Here is a 22,860-nt window from a genome sequence, read left to right on the forward strand (position 1 = left end):
TAACCACTCTGAACTTCTTAGGTCTCCCTGTGTATGAGATATTTGTAGATGGGGTGTTGAAACTCATTCTAGTAGTACTAAAAGATTTCCTACTTTTTGAATTTTTCATTTTATAGATTCTTCTGTACCTGAAAAATTATTGGACAAAGCAACTACTTCCACTGCCCAGCAGTTCACCCTTGCAAATACTCAGAGTACTGCTGGCCCCATGTCATTCCTCCTTTATCTGCCTAATCATTTTAAACTTCTTGGTTGCCAAGAAAATGCTAGGCAACCTAACTTAGGCCAGAATATGTCTTGATTATCACCCTTAACATAAAAGGCATGTTTTGCTTACCAGCTGCATCCAAATTACAGATGTAAGCATAGTGCAACTCTACTGCACAAGCTTTGACTTCAGCTAAAGAACCCCAGCTAGCAGAGCAACTTCTTCCATCTCTGCCATGGAACATGGTATCCCACTTATATCACCCACTTAACTATACTTCTCCAACTCTGTGTTGGTTTTCCCTCTTTAAGAGGTAGGAATGATCTCACATGAAGGGAAATTGCCATTTCTATTAGAAAATACAGTGGGTGCTTTCCAGTTTCCTGAATTCCACCCTTACGCTGATCCTGCTACGATCATATATTTTTTCCAAAATTCATGTTTCCCTACTTGTTTCAGTTTAAGTTAACCACAAATGAGATTCTGAAAAGTTACAAGCACTTTAAAGTTAAGCACAGTTAAGTTTTTCCAATATTGAAAGTCAACCAAGTCCAATGATACCAAGTTAGGGCCCAAGCCCCTAAACCCTTACATACATAACTTGCCTCATAAAAAATAGCCTAAGTGAATCTAACATCTTCAGCTCAGTGTAACCACTTACATGAGTATTTATTTAGGTGCATGATTATACTATGAATTATTAAATAAAGATTATCTGTAATGGGTTAAAACTTTTTTTTTTCAATTCTAAGACTATGGCAGCCAAAAACAAGAGAAATTCATAGATTGATAGATTCAAATGTTACAGCAAGGTTTGTTATCCAGGACAATAATAAAGCATAATTCCTCTGCATATTTGAAAAGAGAGTTTACATTTGGAGGTGATAAAGAACAGAAGTGGATTTGCCAACAGCAACTCATGCTTGACCAACCTGATTTCCTTCTACAACCAGGTGACAGGCTTTAAAAATGCAGAGAGGGGAAAAGTAGTCAATGCGATATACCTCAACCCTAGCAAGGTTTCTTCCACTGCTTTCTATGACATTTTTATTAGTTATCTAAGAAATTCACCCCAGATGAAAATACTGTAAGGTAGATACATAACTAGTTGGATCATCTTGCACAAAAGAGTAGTCATCAGTGACTTGGTGCCTAGTTGGAAAGTAGGTATCAAGTGGAGCTCCCTAGGGGTCCATCCTCAATCAAGTTTTCCACAGTTTTCATTAATCATAAAGCAAGAAATCATAAAGATCATAAAGTAAGAAAAGGCCACTCTAAATATCTATTCTGACCATTTACATACACAGACCACAGATCTTACCCAAAATAATTCCTGTTTAAACTAGAAAATGGATTTTAGGAAAACAGTTGAATTTGATCTAAAAATTTGCAGTGATGTAGAACCCACCATAACCAGTGGTAGCTGTTCCAGCAATAAATTACATTCACTGTTAAGTATCTGTTTCTTGTATCTAATCTAAACCTGTCTAGTTTCAGTCCTCCAGGTTCTGAATCTTTATATACCTTTACAATTAGACTCTTTTATCTGATTTTGTTCCATATACATGGATTTACAGATTGCCATCAAGTCACCCCCTAGGCTTTACCTTGAAAAGCTAAACAGAAGATCATTGAGTCTCTCACTGTAAAGGATGTTTCCCAATGGATCTGTTAGTCTCATGGCTCTCCGTACCAATCCCAGCTTTTTAAAATGCTTCTTGAAATGTGAAAGAGAAACATGGACATAGCATTGTAGCTGTATTTGGGTCAGAGCAAAATACAGAGGCAATTTAACCCCTTTGTATGAACATCCAAGGAATACCAATAGTCCTCTTTGGGAGACAGCTTCACGCTGGGAGTGCATGTCCAGTGGACTACCCACAAAGATCCTCAAGCCATTCTCCGAATTTCTTCTGTCCAGTGTAGAGTTCCCATCCTATGTGCACATTGTTTGTTGCTAGAGATGCAGAACTTTCTATTTAGCCATTTAATGCAGCCTATTCTTCAACTTGCCCAGTTTACCAAGCAACCCAGATTGCTCTGTATGGGCAACTTATCCTCTTCCTTATTCACCACTGCCCCTGTTTTTGTACCACCTGCAAACTAGCAGCAATGATTTTCTGTGTCTTCCCCCCAGCATTACACAGTACAGGGCTTCAAACTGATTCCTACATAACCAAAGACTGTGTAACAACATTTCTCCCAGTGACAGAGGTGGCCCATTCAGAGATATCACCACCCCCCTCCCAAAAAAACAAAACAAAAAACCCAGCCCTTGTCTCTGGTACATTTCCTGGACCAGTACAGCTATAACACCATTCCAAAACACTAGGCACACACTGGTGATTATGGAGCTGTCCCTGTAACAGGACAATTATAGAGCTGTCCCTGTAAAAGGCAAACACCATCTATGAAAATAGGACAGCACAGCCCACCACCACCAGTCTACAGAGCATTGTTATGCTGGGGGTGAGAAGGGGATGGGGGCGAGGAGGATATCATGCCATAGATGTGTGTTACCACAAGCACCTAGGGCCTTGTTACATAGTAATTTTGGGCAACTCCTGGAGCTCTTAACCCCTGGATTGTTCGCACAGTAACACCTTAAAGTGGTTTTAAGCACTAGTTATGAAGCTCAAAGTGATGCCACTCCAGGGCAGGATTCTCTCTGATCCGGACTACCCAGTTCCTGTTCCATTAAGCTGTGGCCACTCCCCACAGATGTGTTGCTCAAGTTGAAGTCTTCCAGTATCCCAGGACTTCTCACACCCCTGCCTGTAAAGCAGGGATAGAAGCCTGTCCTGGCTCACCAGCCCTTTAGTGGCAACTCATAGCTACAGCTCCTCATCCTGCCCCTGCCCACCAGGCCTCTAGGGGCAAATCACAGCTGTGCAAGCAGATGGGGGCCAGTCAGAGAACATTTCTAGACTAAGGATGTGACTGCTCTAAACTCCAAGCAAGCACTAACACTGATCAGCCTGTGTGCGGCTCGCAGCGTAGGGCACCACAAGGCCCCTCAGTGGCTGTCCTATAAGCAACAGTTTGACACAAAGATAAATGCGGCCTTTTATCAACCCAGCAGCACTACCCTGAGCGGGCAGCATCCCAGAGGCTAGCAGCTGTGGCTTAACACAAAAGAAGTGGGTCTGCAAGAGAAGAGTTTTGGGACGAGAACATCCCATTCCTGCATCTCCATGCCCCAAGCACCAAGAAGGCTGCGTCTTCTCCCCCACGCCGCCTCCCCCAGGGCTGCTCCTGGAGACTTTACACACACACACACTTCCACACTTCTCTCACACACACCTCTCTCACACACCTCTCTCTCACACACTTCTCTCTTTCACACACACACACACACACACACACACACACTCCTCCCCCAGGGATGCCAGGGCTCCTGGCAGGGAGGGAAGCCGGCTGGGAGAGTTGCACTGCAGCATCCCAGAGGGATGGAGACAGGAGCTGGCCCTATGCAACCCCGCTTCCCTTTGAAGGGATGCCTCCTTCTCCCTTGCAGTAGCCCACGGCTGGCAGGTACTAGCCAGCCCCTCGGGGCACTTGGACGACTCTGCCTGCAGCAGCAGGGGGCCCCCGCATGGGAGAGGGAGTTACAGAGGGAATTGCAAGCGGGTCCCCACATGGGGGGAGGGGAAGGAGGAGGAGGAGGAGGGAGCCCCCCCCTTAACCCCGCAGCTGCTCCGAGGCAGGACAGCCCGGTCCAGACATACCTGCCTCCGTCCTGCAGCAGCAGCCGGCCCGGGCCGAGTCCCGAGACAACAGCATCCCCCGCGCGCTGCCCCCGCCGCGGCGCCGACCAGCGAAGCAAGCGGAGCGGAGCAGCTCCCGCCTCCCTTCCTCCCTCGCTCCCGCTCGCGCTCCCGCTCCCGCTCGCGCAGCAGCCGAGGGGCCGGCGCGGCCGCTCCGCCGAGAGCCCCTAGCGCCACCTCGCCGCCGAGAAGCGCAGCGGCGCCGCCGAGCCGCAGAGACACCTGCTCACGCGGGCTGCGGGGAGGGCAGCCGGGCTGGAGCGAGGGAGGGCTGGGAGAGCATCCCCAGGGAATGGATGGATGGATGGGGCGGGGGGATGGCAGGAGAAGAAAAACACCGCAGAGGATTCACACACGAAGCCAAGAGGCAGCAGGGAAAGCCCCTCTTCAGCGGGGTGGGTCCGAAGAGGATGGAGCTAGACCGTGCTCCGTGGTGACAGAACAAGGAGCAATGGTCTCAAGTTGAAGCAAGGGATGTTTAGGTCGGATAGGAGGGAAAACTTCCTCAGCGGGAGAGGAGTGAAGTACTGGAACAGGCTACCGAGACGTAGTGGCATCTGCACCCTTGGAGGTTTTTAAGACCCAGCTAGACAAAGACTTTGGCGGGGGGGTCTAGATGGGGACGGTCCTGCGTTGAGCAGGGGGTTGGACTAGATGCCCCCTGAGGTCCCTTCCAACCCTGATTTTCTATGAAGCTATGTGGATGCTAGTGCTCCCCCTGCCCCACTCCCAGCAGTGACTGAGGTAAGGAAGGGGGTCCAAGGTGTGCTGGTGCTGGTCCAGAAAGGCAGGCAGACCCCCCCCCCCCCCCAGCCCTTCTAGCGGTACTGGAGTGTGGTCAAATACAGCTAAAGAAAAAGGGGGAATGGACTGTCTGATGCTCCTTCACTTTCTCCAGTGTGGATGAGTTCTCTCCTTTAAAAAAATCATGCAAAAATCTAACCTTAAGAGCACAAGAAGTAGAAACGAGCCCAACTTAAAGTTCAGATCCAGACTTCGGGGAAGCTTGGAGATCTTTAGAACCAGGGTCTGGTTCAGGTTGGTTCCTACTGAGCTAGTGGGGAAGAGGTCCTCTTATTAGGTTACAGGGGTAACCTCATAATACAAGGGTGAGACCAAGCTAATATAAAGTCTGGGATCAATCACCCCGTCCATCTCATGTCCATATGTACATGTGGTTGAAATTCTTTATTGGACCAGGAGTGTGAGAAAAGTGAGCACTGTACTCCTAATTCAGTTTAACCACAACAGAGGTAGCAATGCTTATCATTCTGTTTTTCTAACCTTTCTCATTAACATAAGATCCCATTTTCAGTTGCTTACAGTTTTGTCAAACTTTAGCTACTTAGGCTGATGTGGCAGGCTTTTAAATTCCAGCTCAAACAGTTCAACCATTTCTCAGAAAAAGGTTAGAGAAAAACACTTTGTTCTGTACATGTTAAAAGATTCTTACAACACTTAGAGACTTGAGCAGCATCCAACCTGTATGTGGAACAGGGCAATGCTCTTCTGAAAGAAATAACATGTAGATGATACTATACTGATGCACTATAATGGTCATTTAATTCTACATGTTCTTATTTTGGGGTGGTTGACTTTCCAACCTTAACATTATTTTGAAGTATGTTTTGGTTTTTTTAAGTAATTTATATTTATAATGCAGATATCTGAAACATTAATATTTACTACAAATTTGGGGAGAAACTAAATAAACAATGCAACCCCCACCCCCAACAAACCATTTTTTGATCCAGCCAAATAAGACATTTTTTTCTTCCCTTAGACAGTCTCAGAAGTCCGAAAATCATTGTCATAAATACAGGTCAGGTCACCTTAAATTGCCTAAAGTTGGGTCTATATTACAACCCAAGCTAGCTTGAAATCAGTTTAGGTGAAGAGATTTTAACATCTGTTTAAAAAAAAAAAATCCTAATGTAGGCAGAGCCCATGACGTCTCCCTGCTTTATTTGAAAATTAGAGATGTTATCATAATAGAAGCAATTTATGCACAATAACGAGCTGGTAATAGGCATGATAGCTTCACAGTCTCACAAATTTTGCACTTGATAAACCATTTTATGGGCACCCTATCCCAAGTGGTATATATATTGGGTTTTTTCCTCAGGGATGCAATGATTCTTTGATTATCACATAAATACAAATGTTTTAAAACTAAAGTTTTAGTATTACTCTCTCTTGCTTGCTACTAAGTTGATATGCCTAATTTAAATATTCATATGTGACAGGGATGCTCAAACCCTGGCCCCTGGTGCCATGTCATCCATTTTATAAACCATAGCCCTGTGCACTAGCTAGGGCACACAAAGCACCAGTCCCAGTGCATTGGGGTGATACAGGGCCCAATTCAGGCTTGTAACTCCAGTCCTGGTAAATGGAGTCCTTTTTGGCCGTGGACTGGCCCTGGAGCATTCCTCTGAGCCACAGGGCTGAAAGGTTAAGTATCACTGATGTAGGATGTCATTGTCTCTGTTACCACTGGAGTACAATTAATTCAGAGGTGGATCCAGGGGAGGTGTAGTGTTGTGGATATGTCCCCATTTTAGTCAACCATGGCAAGAGAGCAGCAACTGGAGAGATTTTTTTAGTTCCTGAAAAAAGTGAGAATCCCCACTCCCTTCCCCTTCATGCTCAGCATCATGTCCCTTTCCCTCCCCTTCTCTGCCCTCCTCCTCCATCCACCACTGCTGCTGTCTCTCCCTGTCCTGGAGATGAGGACCAGGGGGAGTGCTCCAGAGCTGCTCCTTTCTGCTCTAGCCAAGCTCTGTGCAGAGCCAGGCTCAGCCAGGGACAGCAGCAGCAGCCCAAAAGTGTTTCCTCCTCTCTGCCAGCTCCTCCTGGGTGTTTCCTGCCAGCCCAGGTGCAAACACAGGGTAAGGAAACCCACACACTGCCACCACTGTGTCTGAGCCTGGCTTTGCCTACAGCCTAGCTCAGGGGTGGGCAAAATGCAGCCTGTGGGCCACATGTGGCCCACTAGGCCATTCTATCCAGCCCATGGGGCCCCTAAATCATTTAGAAAGTTAATACTCGTCTGCCCCTGGCTGCCTGTCATGTGGCCCTCGATGCCTTGCCAAAACTCAGTAAGTGGCCCTCAGCCCGAAATAATTGCCCGCCCCTGGCCTAGCTAGAGCGGGGCCGGAGGAGCTCTGGAGTTTCTCCCACTAGGACAGTGGGAGAGAGTGGCAACGGTGAGTGAGGGAGGGAATGGTGGGGGAGGGGAAGAAGCTTGCTGCTTAGCCCAGAAGAGAAGAGAGGGTGGAGGGAAGACTTTTACCTGCTGGAAGGGCTCCAGCAGTGCAGTCTGAGTGACCTCATGTGGGGGGTGGATGAGAGCAGGGGTGAAGGCACCTGTGCACTACAGGTCACTTCTCCTGCACCCCACTTTGCAAATGTTTTGGACCTGGTCATTAATACACTGAATTTGAAAAATGTAGATACAAATAAAGAAACATCTTTCAGCACTATGATCACAATCGAATTGCTGCTTCTAATTTTAAATACTATTAAAACAAAAGGCATACTTTGGAGCTGTGTCATTTTACATCTTAGCCATCATTATGGTGAAGCCACGGTTATAGCTAAATCACCATTTGTCCACCATCTTCATAGTTTGGACAGACATTATCAACCCATATAACACAGGACAATCAGACTTCCAACAAAACATTTCAACCACAATTTCTAGCCTTGTTATGTCAGAGCACAGCTTCCTCAAGTATCTATTTCTGCACAGGCTGGATTTCTTTAATACTTTTGCATCATGAACCCCTTACCTGGTGCCAGTCCCTGTTTACATTCATTTCATAGTCCACCGCAGCCAGCATGACCAGAAAATTGTAGGATTTGTGATGAAGTAGAACTCTGGCTTATGTAGAGCGAGGCAAAAAATTATGAAGAGCATTACATCAATAGTCCCAGCAATTTCCCCATCTTGGGAAACCTCAACATCAATCTCTAATTTCAGCAGCATTTGTGATTTGGATTCCAAGGGTCAGTAGCACCTGGCTATGTACAGCTATGATACTGTCTGTGTTCTTCCCTACATGAAAAATCTCTGTTAGGAGTGACATGCTACATTCATGACCAGTCTCCAGAGTACAATAACAACACTTGTCCAATTTAATAAAGATAAATGTAAGGTACTCCACCTGGGAAGGAGGAACCCCCAGCACACCTATAGGTTAGGGAGTGTCATTCTCAGCAGCTCGGAGGCAGAGAGGGATCTTGGAGTCATAACTGACTCCAAGATGAACATGAGCCGGCAGTGTAACAAGGCCATCAACAAGGCCAATCGCACCTTGTCGTGCATTAGCAGGTGCATGACTAATAGAAAAAAGGAGGTGATGCTTCCCCTCTATGCGGCACTGGTCAGGCTGCAGTTGGAGTACTGTGTCCAGTTTTGGGCACTGCACTTCAAGAGGGATGCAGGGAATCTCAAGAGGGTCCAGAGGAGGGCCACTTGCATGATTAGTGGCCTTCGTGATAGACCCTACGGGGGGAGGTTGAGAGAGCTGAATCTCTTCAGCCTTCACAAGAGACAGCTGAGGGGAGATCTTGTGGCCACCTATAAATTCATTAGGGGAGGTCAACGGGGAATAGGGGAAGTGTTGTTTAAGGCGCCTCAGGGAGTGACTAGGAATAATGGGTGTAAACTAGTTGAGAGGGGATTTAGGTTAGATATTAAGAAGAAATTTTTCACAGTAAGGGTGGCCAGGATCTGGAATGGGCTTCCAAGACAGGTGGTGCTATCACCTAGCTTGGAGGTCTTCAAGAGGAGACTAGATAGTCACCTGGCTGGGGTCATCTGACCTCGGTCATCTTTCCTGCCAGGGGCAGGGGGTTGGACACGATGATCCATTGTGGTCCCTTCCGACTCTACAATCTATGAATCTATAAGAAGAGCAGCTCCCTGATAGGAAGTCCTTCATTAACAGACAACAACCAGCTCATTCCACCAGAAGTCAAACTTAGATTTTGACATTTACAAAAATTTGACCAAGGAACAGTCAGTCCTATAGTTTTCCACTCCTTATCCTACCTGCAGATTTGGCTTGAACACCTTCCACAAAGTTCAGTTCAGTGACTTAAACACAAAGCTCTGTAGTTATCTTTGTTTTCTTTCCAGTTACCACTTCCTTCCAGTTACCAATTCAGAGAGTGTTCTGGATAATTTTATTTCTGCCTGATTTGTTCTACTTTCCTCCTAGGTTGTCAGGTAGGAAATTTCAGGCCAGTGGAAGATGCAACAGCCTGATAAACCAGAAAGATCTCCCTAAAATGAAGGCTTGGCATTTAGACAGAATATTTAAAGATCCTTTAGGCATTTGAAAAGGTAGGTAAACTTTAATATTTTATTGGAAGAAAGAAGTTATGCCAGCTATCTATCTTCTCCAAGGGTTTTAGGCCTTTTTTGGAGCTCCATTACACTAAAGATTTTTTTGCATCTCTGGAAAAGAATCCAGAGATCATTTGTCACAGCTTGTGACAGAAGTGTTATTTTCTACAGCCAATGACAGGGAAAATAGCCACATTTATTATTGCTAGAAAAGGTGCAGATATATCTGTCTTGATGTACTGAAGAATAATTAAGCAAAATAACATTTCAAGAAAGAATAGAGAAACACTCACAGAAGCAACAATGACACTATGTATTTCTTTAAATGACTTACAGACATATTTTAAATGCCCTCTTGAAAGTAGGAGAATTTATTTGCTCAGTGTTTTATTAATCTATGTTCAATTAATTTTAAGAAGAAATGAAAAATAATTCTAAGGAATGCAACACTTCTCTTCTCTTCACAGCTCCTAGATGCTCAATATTTAACATACCTAGTAGGTGTAACTGTGGCGGTCAACCCTCATTGCTACAAACCTGGCAAATATTTTAATCATAACTACCAACATTTATTTGGTGAAATGGATCTGGGATGTATCTTCATAATTATGGCAACAGCTAAACCTGGTCTGGAGATCACTGATGCTGAGAGCACAACCACAGGGATACATTTACCTCAGTAAATCTGCCTTCTTTCATCTTATAGGGTATGAAGAGAACAACAGGTCTTATCCAAAAATAACAAGGTAGTGTTAGACTGATATTATAACTGTGACAGTCCAGGACCTGAGAAAGAATATACTGCATTCAAAGCTTGTCTATTTCACCCATGTAGTTGGCCCAATAAAAGAGGTCACTTGCAGAAATATTCTTGCCTCTCATTTAAAGCAAAAATTATCATCTGCATCTTCGAGAGCTGAAGCTTTCTTTCAGTTTTACTCTTCTATTGTGTGAACTCCTAGGCCTGTACTGTATTGTATTAACTCCTAGACCCTTCCTCTGTTAACAAATTATGCCAAAATCAGGCAAGACAAGACCCTCTTCTCTGTTCTACAACAGATTTACATTCTGAAAAGGCAGACATCTAGTTTCATATGTATATAGCCTGAACAGAAAAATGATGTGTGAATGTTAGAAATGAAAAAGGAGTTTGATTAGTAATTAATTCTGGCTGTAGCAGAGACATGTATTTCAGAGTCAGTGAATAGATTGATGACAAGCATGGATTTACAAAAAGCTTTTCAGTATAGACAATAGTAAAATCCCTTCCTTTTTAAAGGAAAATGAAAAGCAGTATTAACCAGATATATTTGAAAGCCAGAGATCCATGTTTTTGCTGTTGGTTTCCTTTTGTCCACATGCAAATAAATGTAGCGTTGTCAGTGTTTCCACTTACTATGTTAAAGCTGATTCACTACAACCCATTATTTGAATGACTGCTTATAATGAACTCCTGCAAGCTGAAGGTCTGTTCCTCTAGCTCTTACATAAGTTGTGTAGTACTTACTCATACAAGTACTCCAGCAAATACAGTAACATTCCTTGCACACCCCAGAATCATTCAAAGCAAGTAAGGATCATGGAATTAGGACCTGAACTAAGAAACACAACATTAATATGCAGGAACCATGGGTTGCACAGTAAGACATCCACAAGTGTTCCTTACAGCAACAATCCAAGAACTGTTAAAAGTACATTAAAATTTATATAGGTTGCCTGATACACCTGCCAAGCAAAAGCTTGTAGCTCACTATAATTCCATTTGGAACATGCCATAGTTCTAGCTGGAAGTATTTTAGTTTATTTCAAGAAATAAATACAGTTATCTACAGTTTTAGCAAATTAGGGAATCCAGTAATAAATTGGGAGTATTTAACAGGTAAAAATGTGAAGTTTTGAGAAAGATTTGAAAGGTTCCAAGAGAAAATAAAAAATATATAGAATAGAAAAAATTAAAAGTTAGTCTGACATATCTAAATTTATACTTCATTATAGATAACTTCACATAATACAGTATTAGACAACTAATTTTTAAAGATTTTCACGCATAGGTATTTATTCTTTCTACAACTTTGAATGTTCAACCTTGATATCTTTAGCTAGGATTTATCAAACTTTTTCTTAGAATGGATCACATTTTAGAGACAGATTATCTTGTGGACACCATATGTCCCAGTTAAAAATCACATAACAGCACTGTGACAATTACAACAGATGCTTGTTAAAATTCTCACCCAATATTCATTTTTAAACAAGCTTTTTAATTCAGTTTAGCACAAGGAAATGATGAGCTTTAGATCTTATGTCCAGGCCACATTTTGTGGAACACCAGAAAGTGCTCTGCAGATGAGTCTGAAAACCACTTTTCTAAATATATTTTACCAAATTGGGAAGATGACAGCTTTTATACATAAATAATTATTCCTTTTGGTATAGATCCATCAAGTCCAACCCCCTGCCATGGCAGGAAAAAGTACTGGGGCCAAACGACCCCAGCAAGGTGTTCGTCTAACCTCCTCTTAAAGACCCCCAGGGTAGGAGCCAGCACCACTTCACTTGGAAGTTGGTTCCAGGTCCTAGCTGCCCTGACTGTGAAGTAGTGCCTCCTGATGTCTAGTCTGAATCTACCCTCTGCCAGCTTGTGACCATTATTTCTAGTTACTCCTGGTGATGCTCAGGGTGACAGGGACTCCCCCAATGCCTGCTGGTCCCCTCTGACTAGTTTGTAACAGGCCACTAGATCCCCTCTCAGCCTTCTCTTGTGGAGGCTAAACAGGTTCAGGTCCTGTAGCCTCTCCTCGTAGGGCCTGCTCTGCTTCCCCCTGATCATGCGGGTGGCCCTCCTCTGAACCCTCTCAATGCTGTCCACATCCCTCCTGAAGTGCAGCGCCCAGAACTGGATGCAGTACCCCAACTGCAGCCTGACCAGTGTCACATAGAGGGGGAGGATCACCTCCTTGGACCTGCTTGAGATGCATCTGTGGATGCATAACAAGGTGTGGTTGGCCTTCCTGACCGCATCCCCACACTGTCGGCCCATGTTCATTTTGGCATCAATAGTTATTCCAAGATCCTTTTCTGCCTCTGCACTGACAAGAAGGGAGTTCCCCAGCGTGTAGGTATGCTGCTGGTTCTTCCTCCCCAGGTGCAGCACCTTGCACTTGTCAGTGTTGAAACCCATCCTGTTCTCATCTGCCCACCCCTGTAACCTGTCTAGGTCCAATTGCAGCCTATTCCTCCCTTCTAGCGTGCCCACATCCCCCCACATCTTAGTGTCGTCAGCAAATTTGAATAGGGTGCTTTTTACCCCCTCATCCAAGTCACTGATGAAGATGTTGAACAGCGCGGGTCCGAGGACCGAGCCCTGGGGTACCCCACTGCCCACATCCCTCCAGGTTGAAAATGACCAATCCACCACCATTTGAGCCAAAGGAAATTGTTCCCAGGCACAGCATTTACTTGTGCGCCCAGGTCAGTAGCAATTTGAGCCAGAATGGAGCAGCCCTAGGCTGGCAGGGTGCAGAGAGAGCCAGCTCTGGGCTCTGGGTGGTGGCAGCAGGTGGTAGAGAGGCCGGCTGGGGCATAACTGTGTTGAAAGTGCAGAGCTGTGTCACTAGGCGGCAGGCAGCCCCCTAACTTTAGGACCCTCATGCCCTAGCCAGCTCATCACTGTTTACACATCTGTTTCAGCGCAGTTACTTACTCCACTGTAAGATAGTACTGTCCCCAACAGTACTAACTCATGACAAGGTTAATTAATTTACTGTGCCCTAATACTGGTGCACATATAGACGGTGACATTTTACTGCAAAGCTAATTAATTTACTCTGCCGTAAATTGCACATGTAGATGCACCCACTGAGATTTAAAAAAACAAAGAGTCAAACAGTGTTTGTTTAAGTAAACAACTTTACCAAACATTTACCAAAATTTATGTGATTTGTCTTTGCAAGATCACCTGTGTGTGTCCCCTACAGAAAGCAGATTGTAGTGTTATGGAAAGCCTAATATTAAAAAGTGTTCCTTATAAGAAACACAACATAAGTAACTATAAATAAACATAAATGTTTTATTGCCCTCATAAATAGAACTTGGTAATTGTGGGTTAAAATTTCTTAACAACCTTTTTATATGCTCACAAGTTTATGAGTAAGTTGATGGCAGTAATGGGATAGGTTCACTGTGCAATGAAGCAATTCAGGTCCATCTTTAAATTACTTTTAGGTTCTCATAAAGACTATATGTTTAGTGGAGAGGACCTATGTTTTGACCCACACAGCCATTAAGCATCCTCACTAAACACAAGTCACTAAAACTTACTTTGCCTCAGTTTTCTGTAAATTGTACGAATAGCAAGTATAATACTTAAACCTCAATCAGATGTCTATGATGTTTAATTTCTGAAGTTGAGATCCATAGACTGGAGATAATACTCAAGTTGTTCCTACATGAAAGTTATGCCCATTTTGTGCTAAGTAGTACTAGCATGAAGGTGTGAAAAAACGCCTCAAACAGGATGTTTGTCTAAAGGATATTTGAAAATGTTGAGCCTGAGTATTCACAATAGTAACTCAAAGATTTTTAGAGTCTCTATTCCCTCATTTTTAGAGTAATTGACCCATGTCAAAAGTAAAAAGCAGCAGCTCAGAATTTCAACATTAAGTATTCAGAGACTACTCATGAACAATCTGCTGCCCAGTGATTATTTGTAGATGCTGTTCAGCAGCTGATTTTGAATAAAGAGATCTGGAACACTGTGAATGAAACCCAGACAATTCCTGATCAGGAAGTGGATAAAATAATCTAATTAATTTGCTTTGAGATATGTATTTTATCAGCTGTAGTCACTTGTATTCCTCAATAGATTTTACCACTCACTGGTTTGCTCATCCTTTTGGAAAAAGTAAAACAAGTTACTCACACTGGGGAAAAAAAAGAAAAACAAAGTCTTGGAGATGTCTCCCCCTCCCCCCCTCCACACACATACACAGACTCTGTATTTTTATATAATGAATTCCTGAACCAGAAACTACCAGCTAAAGGTTGCCCAAAAATATTAGTAGAAACCAGGATCAACTCACTGAAATTTCCCAACTCAATTCAGTAGCTGTTTGTCTTTCATCAGTTAGATAATATTTTTGCTGCAAGAAAGGCAAAACTTTCAGAACAAACAAAAAAAGGCAGGCACAAGATGGAATTCATACCATCTGTGATTGTTTTTTGTTCCAGAATCCTGACAGATATAGCTGTATCTCTTGCTGTTTTGTATTCTTATCGCATGATGAGAGAAAGGGCTCAAGTATGACAAATAAGAAATAGCATGTAAATTTTTCTTTCATATATTAAATAAACTCAGAATTCAAAGGTATGTAAGTCACATCATTTTCCAATCTCTGCCCATTTTGGGATACTATCATTCAGTATGGCTAGTGATAAAGCGATGCTATCTAAACCTTTCTTTTTTTTTTTAACCAACAACTATTGCTTTTCTTGGACATCTGGTGGAACATTATGCTCCCAGATCTTCACAGTGGATTTTGATCCAATGTTCTGTACCTGAATGCCATTCTTTGGGATCTTCTCTGAAGAAACAGCAGAATGTCAATCCAAGTTTTCCCCTAGTACACCAAGACCAGCTTTTTCTTCTTCTTGGTCCAGGCTTCAATGGATTGTTTTCAAAAAGTAGTTTGTCAGCCTACATAAGAAACAAAAAAAATGTATGAAAAGGAATTATTTTTCTGGACTGACTATGATTTCACCTTGAATGTTGACATGTCGTCTTTATCACCTATTCCTGGAATACCTAAGCACGGGGCATGTCTACACATGCATTTGCTCCAACCCAAATGTACTCTGATGTAAACTAAGCTGGAATAAGGGGTTTTGGGTAGGTGTCTACACATGCAGAGATTAGGAAGTAAATTTGCACTCAGTTCCCTGCAATGGGCCTCTGTGGCCACTGTGGGGAGCTCCAGGCTCCCCCTGGGTTCTAGCCTGGGTTCTAGCCCAGGGGGTGGCAGGCTAGGAGACAACTGTCTCCTGGTCCCAGGGGGCTGCCTGCTACTGGGGTAAGGACAATGTCCCCCTGCCCCAGCAGCAGGGAGTTCCTGGCCCTGGCTCCACGATCAGGGGCACGGGCCTTGGAAAGAGCTGCAGGGGAGGAGCAGGTCCCAGCCCCCTTGCCCTGATCCACTGGTGGGCCAGCTAGCAGCTAGCTTCCTGCTAGCTGCCCCACCAGCTAATCAGGGCAAGGGGCTGGGACCTACTTCACCCCTGTAGCTCTTTCCAAGTCCCATGCTTCAATTACTCAAATGGGGCACAAGGCTGGAACCTGCCCCTGACAATGGCAGTTCTTGGCCAGCCCTGGGCTGCATGGGGAAGTTTGCATGCACAGCCTGGAGTTGGCTGGGGACTGCCTGAAACAGGAGAGTCCCCAGCCACCTCTGGGCTGCATGTGCTTCCCAGCACAGCCTGGGGCTGGCTGGGAACTGTCCAGATCAGGGGACAGCTCCAATCTCCCAGCCTGAGCTCCATAGTCAGGGGCTAAGGCTGGGAGCTCCTTAAGAGTGAATTAGGTCCATGTGCCTGTTGTATTTTATTTCCAGTTTCAAAAAGGATTCCCTCTAATGCCAGGTATTAGAAAGATCCCCCCTCCCTTTTAATTTTGCTAATGGTAAGAAAGTGTTAATAAATGGGTGGCTCTTGCAGAATGCCTGAGCAGCAAACATGCTTCAGTTCAGCACTCTCTCCTGTGGTATTTCAATCTGCACAGTGTCCTGAGCCACAGCACTGTTCATCACTTGTATATGTCATTTCAGGTTTTCTTGGCTGCCTTGTCCTAGAGGAATAAGTATATCGAACACTTGATAGGTTACCTACTTCTGCTGTTGGATCCAATCCCTGTTCTAAGCAGATGCAAAAATCTCCTCTCACTTCCTTTGCTGCCAGAGGGACTAAACATTTTGCTCAGTTTCACCATTACTATTCACTGGTGGGCTGGAGTGAAAGAAACAATACTGAAGTAATTTTCCATCAGCAGCTGCCATTTTGGGGAGAACATTATATTTTGGAGACACCTTCCACAGGTGTTTCTAAAATAGCAAGTTACAAAATTTGTATGTTTTGAAATATGAATTTGAAAATTATGAAATATCAGTGTTTTCCATGAAACCATTGAAGTGTGTTCCCACAGCTGTCTGGGAGCCATGCTGTGATATTTGTGTCACCTGAGTCTCAAATAATTGCAACATTTAAAAACTTGCAGAGGCAGGATGGAAGACAGTAGTTACCACATGAAGAATGGGCATGCTTGTGTGCTAATGCTTTGATTGAGCAAGGCTTCATTCTGACATTTCCTAATTTTGAGTACCTGACTTTGAAGCTGTACTGTGTTTTTAGCACAGTCATTTTTATTTAATTTTTAAAGTAAGCCATTACAAAAACAAATGCCCCTGCGCCAAATTTTATCATGTGGAACCTTCTTGAACCATACATATTTATTAGTGGGACTGGGACATTTAGATCTACAGCAGAGTCCCCTACCAGGTAATCTGTGAAGCTATTAACTGTGGGGGAGGCTGTTCTACTCTGTTTACCAATCACTAGAAAGGGAAGGAAGACCTTGCTACAGGGATATGTTTGCTACAGGTTAAACAGCTATAGGTTAAACAGAAGGAAAATCTTGAAACTCTGGCTTCTGCTTCAATTCTGTGTTCTGTAGTAGAGCATGTGTATTAGTTGCTGGCCATACTGCTTTTGTTCTCCGTGTTCTTTTCTCTCCCGGGTTCCTATACTCTCATCTACTCTTATTTCTCACCCATCCCAAGTCTTAACCCTCTCCCTTTTTATTTTTTTTATTCCAGTGTACTCTCCTGAAACTCCATTCTTAATTTCTTTCCCATCAAATCCTTCCTCCTTCTCTTCCTCCTCCATCCAACGTGGGTGCAAAGGAATGGTACTGAAACCACAGGCAAACACAATCTCCCTGGCCTCAGGTCTCATACTTGACATTACAGTGACTACCAGAAATAGCAATTGTTGAAAAAGTCCATCTCAGCCCCCTGCATCCCTGAGATGGAACATGGTCAATGAAAATTAATTTTTTAGCAAATAAAATGATCAGCCTCTAACAAAACTCTACTCCATCTGTACAAAACCACTTTTTCTAGAGGTTTCTCTTTGCCAAATTTAAGCTGATTTTTTCAGGAATGTTTAAAAGCAAGTCCCTGCCACTAGGGTGACTTTTCCTAGAAAATGTCAAACTCTTGCTTCAAAGTGCGAGAGCTTTTCAGGGTTTTTTTATTGTTATTAATTTATTTTAGGAAATAGCCTAAATCGTTTGTTGCTGAAACTTCTCAAAATGATAAAAAAACCAAAAAACCCCAAACAAAACAAAAAAGTAAAACAACAACCACCCCAAATCAACCTGAGGAAGATATTTGGCATAGAAAGATTTAACCAGAACAGTTCATGTTTGGTTACATTCTTGATGAATGCAAGCAGGGTCCTAAAGTTGAACGTATTAAGCAAACTTAACTATAGAAGTTATTATCAGCACTGCCTAATGCACATAGTAATTAGTACATTTTACATATGAACACAACAGAAAAACTAATCTGCCTATCTCCCTCTGGGACTCAGGACATGTCCAGACGAGCCCACACATGCCTCTTGCAGCATCTCAAATCCCTTTGAGATGCTGCAAGAGGCATGTGGAGGAATGACAAAATGTTCCCTGCACTCCAAATTTGCAGCTGGCAGGGGGAAAGGGTCAAAAACCCCACAGGAAAAAAAAGCGGGGCAGGGCACAGTCCCAGACCATGCCTTGAGGCAACCGGAGGCTGGGTACTCCACAGAGATGGTCTGGCTGCCAGAGCGTCTCTATGGTTAGCCCTTGCCTTGATGCCAAAGCATGCCAGCAGCAGGGAGCTGGACCCAAGCTCCATTGTCAGTAAATAAGGGGTTGGAAGGCTGGAGCAGGGGGCGAGGGGATCATGGAGGGGGGGAGTCCCCCACCAGCCCTGCTCGCACCCCCGGCCCCCTGATCCCTGCCATGCCCAGTAGATTTATCCGTCTAGACTAGAAAATGATACTGCATTTTAGCATCTCTTAACTAATCTCATATTAACCACTCATGATAGGCCAGAACTGTATATAACATTGATTAACTTACCAACAAGTCATTACATGATGCAGTGTTATAATTTAAAAAGACCCTAGATATACTGACTTGAAGGACCATATACAGTGATGAAACTAGCAATACATCATGAGTTTCTAGGAACTTTGAAAACACCCTTATTTAGTAAGAATTTAATTATTCAAAGTATTATTGTAAAATCACTGCTGTTTCCCTTTAGCAGTTACAAAGGAGATCAGAACCTGTACTTAGTGGGATGGGATTTTCATTAGACTTCTGTCTGAGTAGCATCTGCAGGATCTGGCCACACGTGAAGAAGGAAGCCTGGATAGTTAAAATACCTCAAGTCTACTGCTTTTTTCTTTGGCATTTTAAGGCAGGCCTTACACTTTAAATTGTAGTAAATATTTTAAATGAAGGGAAGAAAAAATTAATTTGATGCCATAGCACTATTAGTATTCACATTTTCTTGTATCCTCTCAAGTAATATAGATTCTTCACAGATTGCCATCTCTTCCGCATATAAAATCACCTTCCATTCCCCAAGAGTATCTATTTAATAATCCCTAGGATGATTTGAGCTTCTCTGTCTATTCTATGCTTCTAAATCCTCCTGTTCTGCATTTGAATGATGGAAGTCAGCAGTATATAAAAGAATGAGTTCAGGGATCTATTTCTGAGTCATCTCTTACCACAGTTCACATTTCCTGTTACAGTTGACAGAACTATATTTTAAATGAATCTTCACTTGCCATCTTACAGTTCCCTCTAGTGTAATAAAGGTATAAGTAGCATGATCAAATAATGCACCTTGTAACAAGGGGCCAAAACATTCTTTTCAATTTTGTAGTGTTCTTACAATATGACTAATAGTATTAGTCATTTTTCTGGGATAAAAAATAATTTCTGCTGCTGAAATTAAAGGTGGGTCTCTGACAAACCAGATATGCAACAGAAAAACAACTACTCCTTGTGAAATCATAGAAATATGGCTGAAAGGAATCTCAAGAGATCTAGATTCATTCTCTACTACTTTCTCTGCCACCCTTGCCCTCATACTGAGACAAGTTAAGGAGAGCATAGACTAGTAGTTATCAACCATCAAGGCATCCTTTGGAAAATGCAAGCTCAGTTTTACTCATTTCTTCTATTGCAAAGAACTCAGAAAGACCACAACAGGTTAGAATGATTTTGATAGAGAATGGTTTTGATATAATGGATTCCTGTTTAAAATTTATGGATTTATCTTGTCAATCATGCCTAGGTATTTGCATGCTTAATGGTGCTAATACTCAAGGGCACCCTCTGGCACCCTAGTTGAGATTGACTGACATAGATCCTTCAGCTGATGGGGCTTCCAGCCACATGCAAACACCTGGCCACACGTTCAATTAATGACATGATAGGAACCAGCCACAAAGTTATTATATATTTTTTTTGTGGAAAAATCTTTGTAGCTTATTCCTCATTTTATCGTACCATTAATTAACTGAATGTGTGGCCAGGTCACAACTTAAGACCCAATTAACTGGTTAATCATGTCTTCAGTGTAACCTGCCGCAGGGACCTAAGAATGATATTTGCATTTTTGTAACATCATCACATTTTTTTATCCACATTTAGTTTGTAATCCATTATAACTGCCTTTCTACAGCATATCTCTCTAGCTAGTTATTCCTCAATTTGGATATCTGCATTATACCTTTCAGGTATGCTACTTTGCACTTATCTTGAAATTCATCTTGTTGCTTTCAGATCATTTCTCCAGTGTATCAAGATCATCTTGAATTCTGTTGCTATACTTCAAATGCCTGCAACTACTACTAAGATGGAGTGGTTCATAAATTTTGTAAGTATACTCTGTGTTTCATCCTCCAAGTTGCTAATACTAAGAATTATAACAAAGCCTTGGACAGATCATTTTGAAATGTTTTCCCAATTTGATAGCAAATCATTGATAACTACCAAGTATACTTTTTCAACTGGCTGTGCATTACTGTGATCTCATCTAGACAATATTGCCACTGTTTGCTTATCAGAATGTCACGTGGGATAGTGTCAAAAGCCTTACTACGCATAAGAAATATTGTATCATCTGCTTCTCATATATCCAGTAGGCCAGTTACCCTGCCAAAGAAGAAAATTTGCCTAATGTGGCACATTCTCAGCAAATTCATGTTGGCTGTTCATCTAAGTATTCTCCTTTGGGGTGGTTATATATCAATTGTTAAATAATTTTTTCTTGTTTTTTTTTTCCCTTGGTTTTGAAGCTAGGGCATTTAGCCCATAATTCCACAGGTTATCCTTTATAAAGACAGGTATTATGCTTGTTCTCCTTGAGTTCTCTGGAATCTCTGCCTCCTTTTCCAGGGGGATAAGAAGTAAGTCTTAGTAATTCAGAGATGGATCAGAGGTCATAAACTGAAGCAAAGATGAACTAGAACTTGTCTGAATATTATCTTTCCTTTCACCAAAGTGAAATAGCTTCTCTAACTTTGGGATGAATCCTCATCTGTACTGCTGATCTCGTCACAGCACAGATTACCAGTACACATACTACAACTTATAGCTGAGACAGAAGTTATATTTGTTTGAAACCAGTAATGTGGATTTCTATCATTAGATTTTATCATAGCAATGCATCAACAAATATCTAACATTTTGATCTGCTGAAGAAAATTTTAACATATAGAGTCCTTGGAAAACACTGTGTGGAATGTTAAAGAAAAGCAATATACCATGAAAAACATTAAAATATACAGAAAAATCTGCCCAGTGGAGAAGAAAAAGCACAAGTATTATTCTGCCTCCCTTTTGTACTTGTTCATATTGTTTTTAACTGAGAAATTTCTTTTGTGTGATCAGTCTTCCACTCCTACTCTATCCCGCAGTGAACACCAAACCTGAAAACTTGTTCCAGACCAAATGACTGAAGTCAAAACAAAACAATACTTAATTATGCATTTTTTATATTGCTTTGTGCTCTCATATTGTCTGAGTGCAATACAAAATTAACTCACTGTATGCTCCCTTATGGTATGCAGGTGGGCATATGCAATCCATTGGGGAAATACAGAATTAAAACTGAAATTGAGCTTGGGTATAGGATCCAGTTCTAATTTGAAACTGGTATTTTGGTAAAGAAGGGTAAGAGAGAAAAAAATGACATTACATAGGGTAAAGTCTGTAAATGAACGACACAAAATAAATCCCAAAATTAATTTTGGATCATTTTGTAGTATTTGGTGCTATGTATGTGATGATTAATGTTTTTACCATAGGCAGGAAAATTCAGTACCCACTTTTAAAAAATGAAATGTAGCATTATTTAATTGCAATTCATCTGATGGTTTTTGAACCCGAAAGCTTGCTTAATAACTTTTCTCCAACTATTTGGGTTGGTCTAATAAAAGATATCAAATTCACCCAAGGAACCTTGTCTGCCTATGTCCTTAGACCAACACAGCTACAACCTAAACCCCTGAAAGGGCTAGATACATTTATCCAAAAACAAAAATAAAAACTTTATTTTCTTGCTGTCAGATGGAAATATCTCATTTGCAAAACTACAGGGCTTCCTAGCAAAGACTGACTGTGTTGCTATTTAATATTTATTTATTTACTTATTTATTTTAAGTGAGACTGGAAAGCCTCATTGAAGACCTTCTTTGGGAGGGGAATAAAGACCTGGAGAAGGATGTCTTATCTGAAAGCTTGTCTAACTCTCTCCCAACCATGCCATGGGTCCAATAAAAGCTGTCACTCAAAGAAATCCTCTCCTGTCATACTTCCCAGACCATCATGGCTATGACATCACTCCACTCATTCACAAACTGCCAGACAGTGGGACCTTGGGTACAGAGGCAGATCCAGAGGGGATGCAGTGGTGCAACTGCGGCCCCCTTTGGTGCCTGCTTTACCCAAACTTGAAAATCAAGTGCCTGGAAAGGGCAGCAGCATTTATATTCAGGCAGAGCCGAAAGAGTCAATTGGCAATTGACTTCATGGCTTATTATCTTCTCCTTGATTCCTGTTAACCTCCCTCCACTCCACAGGTGTTAAGAACTCTGCTTCTCCATGGTCTTGATATTTAATTGTTCAAACTAGCCCTTCTTCTGCATGTTGCTGTCTGACAGCCATTCCTGGTAATGTCACTCTTTCATTTTACAGTCTGCAGACTGCTTTTTAGCTTAAGCTAAAAACTTGAACCCAGTGTGGTAACAGAATCATAGAGAAGCAGGGCTGGAAGGGACCTCCAGAGGTCATCTAGTCCAACCCCCTGCCTGAGGCAGAATCATCCTCATCCAAGCCATCTTATACCATCCCTAATATAACTTCTACATAAGATTGCTGTCAACCCAAACACAACACAGAACTAACACTATCCTCC

General features: G+C 42.5%; 1 protein-coding gene and 1 long non-coding RNA gene across 3 annotated transcripts in view; one reads left to right on the plus strand and one right to left on the minus strand.

The window, feature by feature from the left end:
* The window catches only part of SYTL5 (synaptotagmin like 5), a 167,307-nt gene extending 163,249 nt beyond the window's left edge, over window positions 1–4,058 (minus strand). For both annotated transcript variants that reach the window (XM_059720811.1, XM_019486270.2), the window contains exon 1: window positions 3,937–4,058. The gene's annotated coding sequence lies outside the window, so the exon portion shown is untranslated. The remainder of the gene's footprint in view (window positions 1–3,936) is intronic.
* LOC109282866 (uncharacterized) overlaps window positions 1–22,241 on the plus strand; it is an 86,607-nt gene extending 64,366 nt beyond the window's left edge. Inside the window, exons 2-3 of the long non-coding RNA XR_009459114.1 lie at window positions 9,204–9,328; window positions 20,226–22,241. This is a non-coding gene — a long non-coding RNA (uncharacterized LOC109282866). The remainder of the gene's footprint in view (window positions 1–9,203; window positions 9,329–20,225) is intronic.
* The last annotated feature ends 619 nt before the right edge of the window (window positions 22,242–22,860 follow it).

The sequence above is a fragment of the Alligator mississippiensis genome, chromosome 1 (genome assembly GCF_030867095.1).
Source record: "Alligator mississippiensis isolate rAllMis1 chromosome 1, rAllMis1, whole genome shotgun sequence".
Classification (NCBI taxonomy): Eukaryota; Metazoa; Chordata; order Crocodylia; family Alligatoridae; genus Alligator; species Alligator mississippiensis.